Source organism: Chamaea fasciata, unplaced genomic scaffold, assembly GCF_029207755.1.
Source record: "Chamaea fasciata isolate MVZ Bird 193981 ecotype frontalis unplaced genomic scaffold, bChaFas1.0.hap1 SCAF_53, whole genome shotgun sequence".
Lineage (NCBI taxonomy): Eukaryota > Metazoa > Chordata > Aves > Passeriformes > Sylviidae > Chamaea > Chamaea fasciata.
In genome coordinates, this window is record NW_027094138.1 from 43,419 (window position 1) to 51,071 (window position 7,653).

Consider the following 7,653-nt stretch of genomic DNA (forward strand, 5'->3'; position numbering starts at 1 on the left):
GTCACTGGCTGAGGGGAATGGCTAGGTCTGGCAGGACTGCAGCACTCAGCATCCTCAGCCACCAACAGCAAGAGCTGGCTGCTCAGAAACTTGCAGCTCTGCCTCGCACTAAAGACAGCACCCTCCAGAAGTGGCACTTACTGTCTGGGAAAGTTCCGGCTGTGGTGTGACCACAGCTGGAGCCTTGGGGTCATTTGGCTCCTCGTTGGCTTCTTGTCCAGGAGCAGAGGAAGCCGGAGGGGAGTCTGTTCTTCCTTCAGTGATCTGTGGACAGACAGGAGCGTGAGACACAGGCTCATTTAGAACCTTCTTTCTCTTCAGCTCTAGAACCAGCTCTACTAAGCACAAATCATCAACTTGGAGAGCAAGGGGATTCTAAGTCACTCTGACGAAATTCTAATGGGCTGATTCAACTGGACACTGCAAATTGCTCCAAATTACATATTCCCCCTGACTACTATCAGGAAGCACCATTCTCTCTGCAAAACTTCTCTTTTAGTTCTTTTAAAGCTCTGGAATGGAAAATTAGGAAATAGGCAGTGATGCCTCTGCTCTTGCTGCTGCAGACATGGAAATGGATTTTCTTGCAGCCTACTCAGCTGGCCCTCTACACTCTACTGCCACAGGCCAAGCTCACAGCTTGCTGCACGATTCTTAAACACCAGGAACATCAAATGTTCTTTCCTTACTCACCTTGGGATCAGCACCTCTGAATACCCGGCTCAGGTGACCTGCAGTAGGCAAGGGAAAATGAAGCAGATGCTTTGAGAAAACTGGAGACAACCAGAGCATTTTCAGAAGACCTTCCAAGAAGGCCTCCCAGTCTACATTTTCAAAGTTGTCCTGCTTGACCCAGCAATGGAGGAATTGGCAAACTCTGCTGCCACAGACTCTCCCACGGAGGGAACGCAACCCCTGCAGGTTCCCTTGCAAATGCTGCCTGCACGGCCGTGGCTACACACGCCCCCTTTTGAGCTGAACATGTTGACAGGAGCTTTACCTAAGTGGCATCCCAATGGCCTTTCTGTTTCCAAATCAACCCAGTCACTAAGAAAGAGCAGGAAGGCACAAAAACCAGGTTAGGTGACACTCAGGGAAAACCTCTACTTACCTGCCAGGTGAGTCAGGAAATAGCAGGAATAAGTAACTCCGTAAACAGTGAAAACTGCAGCGGCGAGTTGCCGAATCATTGTGGCAAGTGCTGTGCAAGTTTGCAGAGTGCGCTCTAACGCTAGCTAAAAGGAGTCTCCTGTCAGTCAGCAGCTGCCCACTGACAAAAGCCTCAAGCACAGGACCAAGTTCCTGCACCGAGCAAGCCCAAGAGCTGCTCTGACACCCCTGAGGCCTTCCGGGCACCAAGGCAACCTTGCGATGTCACCATGACCACGTGGCAACCGTGCCCTGACATCACAAAGCAAACGCTCTGCCTTGATCTGGATGGATGGAGGAGGGCACGTGGACGCGACTACTGAGGACACATTGCAGACGCTAGAATTAAGGGCTGTCCTTTGGATCATTATGAATTGGCCTGGTCAGGGTGTAAATATTGTCACAGACTCATTTTACGTAGTAGGGGTAGTGCTGCGGATTGAGGATGCATTGATAAAGGATATAAAGAATGACAGGTTATGGGAACTTTTGAGACAGCTGAGGCAAGCTGTTTGGCTGCGCTCAGCTCCTTTTGCAATTTTGCATATTCGAAGCCACAAATGGTCAGAAGGTTTGGGTCAGGGTAATGCCATAACTGATCAGTTGGTTTCTGTTGCAGTACCACAAGACAGATTTCAGCAGGCACGTATTGCTCATGAGACTTTTCACCAGAATGCGCGTGGCCTAAAGAAACAGTTTCGCATATCTCTGAATGATGCCCGTGGTATTGTCAGATCCTGTCCTCTCTGTAGTCAGCATGGGCCTGGACTAGGGATGGGAGTAAACCCACAGGGCCTTGGAGCCAATCAGATCTGGCAAATGGATGTAACTCACGTATCCTCCTTTGGTAGATTGAAATATGTGCATGTTACAATTGATCCTTTCAGTAAATTTATTTGGGCTTCAGCGCAGCCAAGAGAGAAAGCTCTCCACGTGGTACGACACCTAACTACTTGCTTTGCGGTGATGGGGGTGCCAGAACAGATTAAGACAGACAATGGCCCTGCATATGTGAGCAGCAGGATCCAAAGGTTCTTACAGAAGTGGGGTGTGACACACATCACAGGTATCCCACATTCACCAACAGGTCAGGCGATTGTGGAGCGAGCCCACCAAACACTCAAGGATTATCTGTTAAAATAGAAGGAGGAGGTGGATGTGCAGACCATGCTATCAAAAACACTATTTGTATTAAACTATCTGTGTGTAATGGGGGACCACTCGGAGCCCCCTGCGGTCATCCACTCAGGGGGAGTAAAGGAGGAAGCAACTAAGCCATTGTTTAAAGTCATGTACCGAGATCCCAAAACTGGAGTATGGGAAGGTCCCGCAGAGGTTCAGTACATGGGTAGAGGTTATGTTTGTGTTCTTACCCCCACAGGGCCCCAGTGGATACCTAGTAAATGGATCCGTCCTGCTAATGACCCTGCAAGAGTGACATCGATACTGGACAGCCAGGGTTAGAGGCGGTACACTTAATTGAAGACTTAAGGGCAAGAGAAAACCTACAACTGCTCTGGCAGTTTGACAAGGCAGTACAGAGATATCACTCCATGTCAATTCATACCCAAATAGCTAAGTTGCAAGAACTCACTAGTGATTTGCAGCAAGACACAGGCTTGGCTTTAACAGATTGGCTAAGATCTTTCGGGCGAGGGACTTGGATAACCTCCCTACTGCAACATGTAATCAATATTGTGATTGTTATTTTACTGCTTGTCCTTTTTGTACCTTGCTTTTTTCGCTGCTTGCAACAGATGATGTATCGCGTAGCAGAAACAGTAACTACTCAACCCGCTGCGTTTGTGGCACAAAATAAAAAAGAGGAAATTGTTGAAGAATGGTTAGCAGAGCAAGGCCACGGATCATTAGAGGCCTTATGGCCCGATACCAAGTGCTAGCAGCCTACGCGCTGCTGAGACAAGCTGTCCTTGGGACAGCAGTAAGCACGGACACAGGCCAAAGATAAAAGAACTTGTGGTGAATAGAGCATAGCAGTAAGCACGTATACAAAGTTTTCAGCATGCCAAGAGGATTAACATTCTCACGCTTGATATAGCCAATCAAGTATAGATGAGTAGTGTATGCTAACCAACTATAATTTGACAAGTATGCTGAACGCTTCGGGCAAAAGTATAAGAACGGATGTTATGAGCAATAAAGTTGAACAATGCTTCACCAATCATATTGATTGATTGCATTCTTCCCTCGCCGAAATCCTCCGCAGTGCAGCACATCCTGCGTAGGAGACGGTCCTGGTGTCCCAGAGGGAATTGTGCGTGGCTTTGCGGACAGTGGTGCAGATGGAGCCCAGGTCGCTGAGGGCCAGGTTGAGCAGGAGGAAGAACATGGGGCTGTGCAGGTGGTGGCCGCAGGCTACAGCGCTGGTGACCAGGCCGTGGCCCAGGAGGGCAGCCAGGGAGATGCCCAGGAAGAGGCAGAAGTGCAGGAGCTGCAGCTGCCACGTGTCTGCCAGCGCCAGCGGGAGGAAGTGGCTGATGGAGCTGCTGTTGGACATTTGCTGTGGCTGCATATGGGGACGTGTTCATGGATAAAGGACAGTGACAAGTCAGGACTGGCTGCTTTGAGCCAAACCCGTGCCATTCCCTGTAGCCTGTCCTGCTGGTGTTGGTGTCTTTGGGGCGGACCCTGACTGCTGACACAACAGCAACACATTCGCTTAAGAGCTGGACTAGGTCAGTGCAAAAGATGGCGGCCAGGGCTGAGGGAGCCACACACAAGATGGCGGCCAGGGCTGGAGAACCACACACAAGATGGCGGCTGGGGCCGGGCTGCCAGGGCGGCTGATCTCACTAGGAGGCGCAGCCTCAGCCCTCTGGCTGCCATCCTGCGTGGGGCAGGCTGAGCCCCCCTGCAGTGTCTGTTGGAATGGACATTAACGGACACCCGGGAAAAGGACACGGTCTGGCACCTTTGCTCTGTGCACACAAACACAGACCAGCCAGTTTGGAACTCCAACTGGCAGTACTTTGATGTCAAGGCAATTCAAATAGGGGAAAATAGAACGAAACTCCAGGCATTGAACGTTTTAAAATAAAAACTTCTTTTTTTTTTTTTTTTTTTTTTTTGAAAGAGGGCTAAAAGCACTTCTTGTGCACATGGACTCCAATTAGCATCAAGCAGCATCACAAGTGGTTTCGTCCAGGCAGGAGTCACAGTGAGTGTGAGGTGATGAAAACGGAGATGGGATCTGCTTGAGGCGGATGGTGCAGCGGCTGCTCACCTGCGACGTGTATCCCTCAGGGTACCCATTTCTTTAGAACACTATGAAGACTAGAGGGAATTGAAAGTCCACTGCAGTTTAGGTTGTTCTTCACGAGATTGTTCAAGTCGAGCACAGCCATTCTGTTCAGCAGACACACGGGCAGGGGCTTCTTGGAGCGCTGCTCTGGCACCCATTCTTTGGAGGAGGGGATTGCAGGAAAGAAGAAAAGAAGCTCATCAACTACTGAAGAGGAAGAGTCACTGACAGGACTCAGTGGGTTAAGAAATGTGAGGGGAAAAAAGGCAGAAAACATGAGGTGACAAGTGTGAGAAATGGGAGTGGAAAAAGGAGGGAAGTGTGAGGGAGGAAAAGGGAAGGAAACCTGAGTGGGAAAGGCTGAGAAAACTGAGGGGAAAATGGTGAAGACGTGAGTGAAAATAGGAGAGGAAGGTGAGAGGAGGAAAAGGCAGGACATATGACGGGAAAATTCTAAGAAACATGATCAAGGAAGGCTGAAAAACATAGAGGAAAAAATGGAGGGAAATGTGAGGGGAAAAGAGTGAGAAAATTACTGGCAGAGAGAGAGAAACAGGCAGCAAATGTGAGGGGAACATTGTGAGAATCCTGAGGGGAAAAGAGGGAGAAACCAGAGGGCAGAAAAAGGCAGAAAACATTAGGGGGAAAAAAAGCGTGGGAAGTTGGATGGGAAAAGTGACAGAAAACAGGAGAGAAAAAAGGGCACAAAATGCTAGAGGAAAAGTATTAGGAACATGAGGGGGAAAGAATGATAAACATGAGGGGAAAAGTGGGAGAAATGGGAGAGGGAAAGCCTGGGAAACACGAGGGCAAAAGTGAGAAACATGAGGAGACAACTTGGAGAAAAATCACTGAGGAAAGGAGAAAAGCATGAGGGGAGAAAAGGGCAGGGTAAGTGACGGGGAAATTGTGAGAATCGTGAGAGAACAAAAAAGCAGGAAAAAGCGGGAAGCTGGGGAAATGTGAGAGGCAAAGTGTGAGGAAAGGGAGCTGAAAAGGGTGGGGAAAAGAAGTAAAACTTGGGCGGCAAACATGACAGGAAAACTGTGAGACTCGAGAGGGGGAAGGAGTGGAAATGTGAGAGGGAAAAGAACAGGAAACGTGAAGGGAGAAAAGGAGCGAAGGCAGTATTGGCATGACAGCTGAAATGATTCCTAACACATTCCCCCATGCATTTGCCCATTTATTGCACTAGCCCAGGGCTTCTCTGTATGTCCGTCTCCCCCTGTGCCTTGATTCCTGTTCGGAAGCAGTAGAAGTGCAGGATGTGCCCACCAGCAGGAGCTGCTCCAGGCTGGGAAGGGGCCAGGTGGTGCTGATTTCCAGAGGCTTCTGTGTCCCAGGTGAGGCCAGGGCAGGAGTGGGTTGAAAGGTGCTGCTGCTGCTCCTCTGTGCCAGAGAGCCCTGGCTGGGCAGGGCACGGCGCCCACTGCACTGCGGGCTCTTTCTCCTGCCACAGCTGGGCACACCTGGCAACAAATCCTGATGACTTGTGGGGAAACCAAGGGCTTTGTGGAGGCTGCATTGCTCTGCACACACCCGGGCCACCTGCAGCACAGAGCTTTGGCCCCCAGAAATGTAAACCCGAGGGGAACAGCTGGAAAAGGTTTCATTTTCACCTTTCAATAGAAGCGACTAAAATCAAAGTTACCAAGAAGGGCTCCGATCCCTGGTGCCAGCTCGGTGTGAGAAAGGAGACATGACTTTATTTCAGTGCTGGGTGCGTGGGGAATCACTTTCCTAACACGTGCTCAGCCAGAAATCCCACCTACTCATTTGTAACCATGGAAACAAGACCTACTCATTACTGTGCTGAAACTCACAGGCTAAACATTCCCTCAAATTAGTTGACATATTTAAATCGCTTCTCAGAAGTTACTGACAGGAGAGTAGGGCTCTCTTGAGAGTCTCTGGTGGTCATTTGGGGAACATCCCATTCCTGCAATTCTCCTCTGATGCCCAAGAGCCTCCTACAACCACTCTTTTCCCCTTGAATTCATTCCAGCTACATTCTTAGGAAGACTACTCTATTCTCAAGGCTAAGGAAGCCACTTGCACACATCAATCACTGCACTGGGGGAATACAGGGTTCAACACTGTTAATGGGAAGGGAATCCATGATTTGTTGCAGTTCAACATTTTCTCAACACTTTCTTTCTCTGGGAATTGCTCACAAGCATTTCCTCAATGCACCTTGAAATAGTTTTTGCTGACTGAAGCCACATTGTATCTTTCCTTCAGCAATTCAGAAAGAAAAACACAAATTGCTGACTGAAACCTTTCTACTCCCAAATCTCTTCACTGCTCAAGCACAAGCCTCAGGCTCATACCCGATTCCCTCAGTGAGACAGGAGGTAATATTTTTCTTCAGCTGAAGGGTTATTAGAAGAAAGAAGGAAAATTGTTGGTTCTAGGTGTTGTTATTTAGGGTTTGGATTTGTTCTAGTTGATTTGTTGGGTGTTGCTGTGAGCTGGGAGAGGGGCCAGCGTGAAGACCAGACCAAAAGGGAAGTAGGGTAAGAGGGGAGGGGACAGAAAAGGAGGCGGTGGGGACAGAATAAAAGTTTCCTATTTCCCGGCCAAAGGGAAAGGGGACACGGTTCGCCCTGGGCTGGGAAAGGCAGTAAAAAGCAGCATTTTCTGTGTGTGTGTTGTGTGTGTGTTTGGCTCTTGGGAGAGGGAGATACACACCCAGCTCAGGTGAATCCTTCCTCAGAAACAGTTCTCTTTGGCTTTGAGGACTTTTTCCCCATTTAATTTCATCTAAGAGTTGGCTCCTTTCTAACACCCCTCTCCCAGCAGCTCAGGGCTGCATTGCACAGTGCTTGCTGTGTGCCAGAGAGCTCAAAGCAGGCTGGCCTGGCGCCCCGGAATATTTCTGCAGAACACTCTGCATTTCACCCCTTTGCTCTGGCTCAGTGCACAACTCCAGCACTGCAGGCGCTTCCTCCCAGAGCCGTGTGAGGCCCCGGCTCCTGCAGATGTGACCTGACAAGCTGTCCCTGCCTGCCGCTGGCCTCGGTTCCCCCGGCAGAAGCGCCGTGCCTGAAGGAGGCTGCCCTGTGCCGGAGCCTGCGGAGCAGCCCGGCTCCCTCCCCTGTGCCCGGAGCGCTGCACACACTGCTCGCCTTGGCCAGGAGTTAGAGGGCAGCCGGCACAAGGGTGGCAATCCTCAGCCAGGCCTGCAGCCCTCGGCTGTGGTTTGCCTTTCTCTGCTCCTGTGCACGCTCCGGACGGCCGAT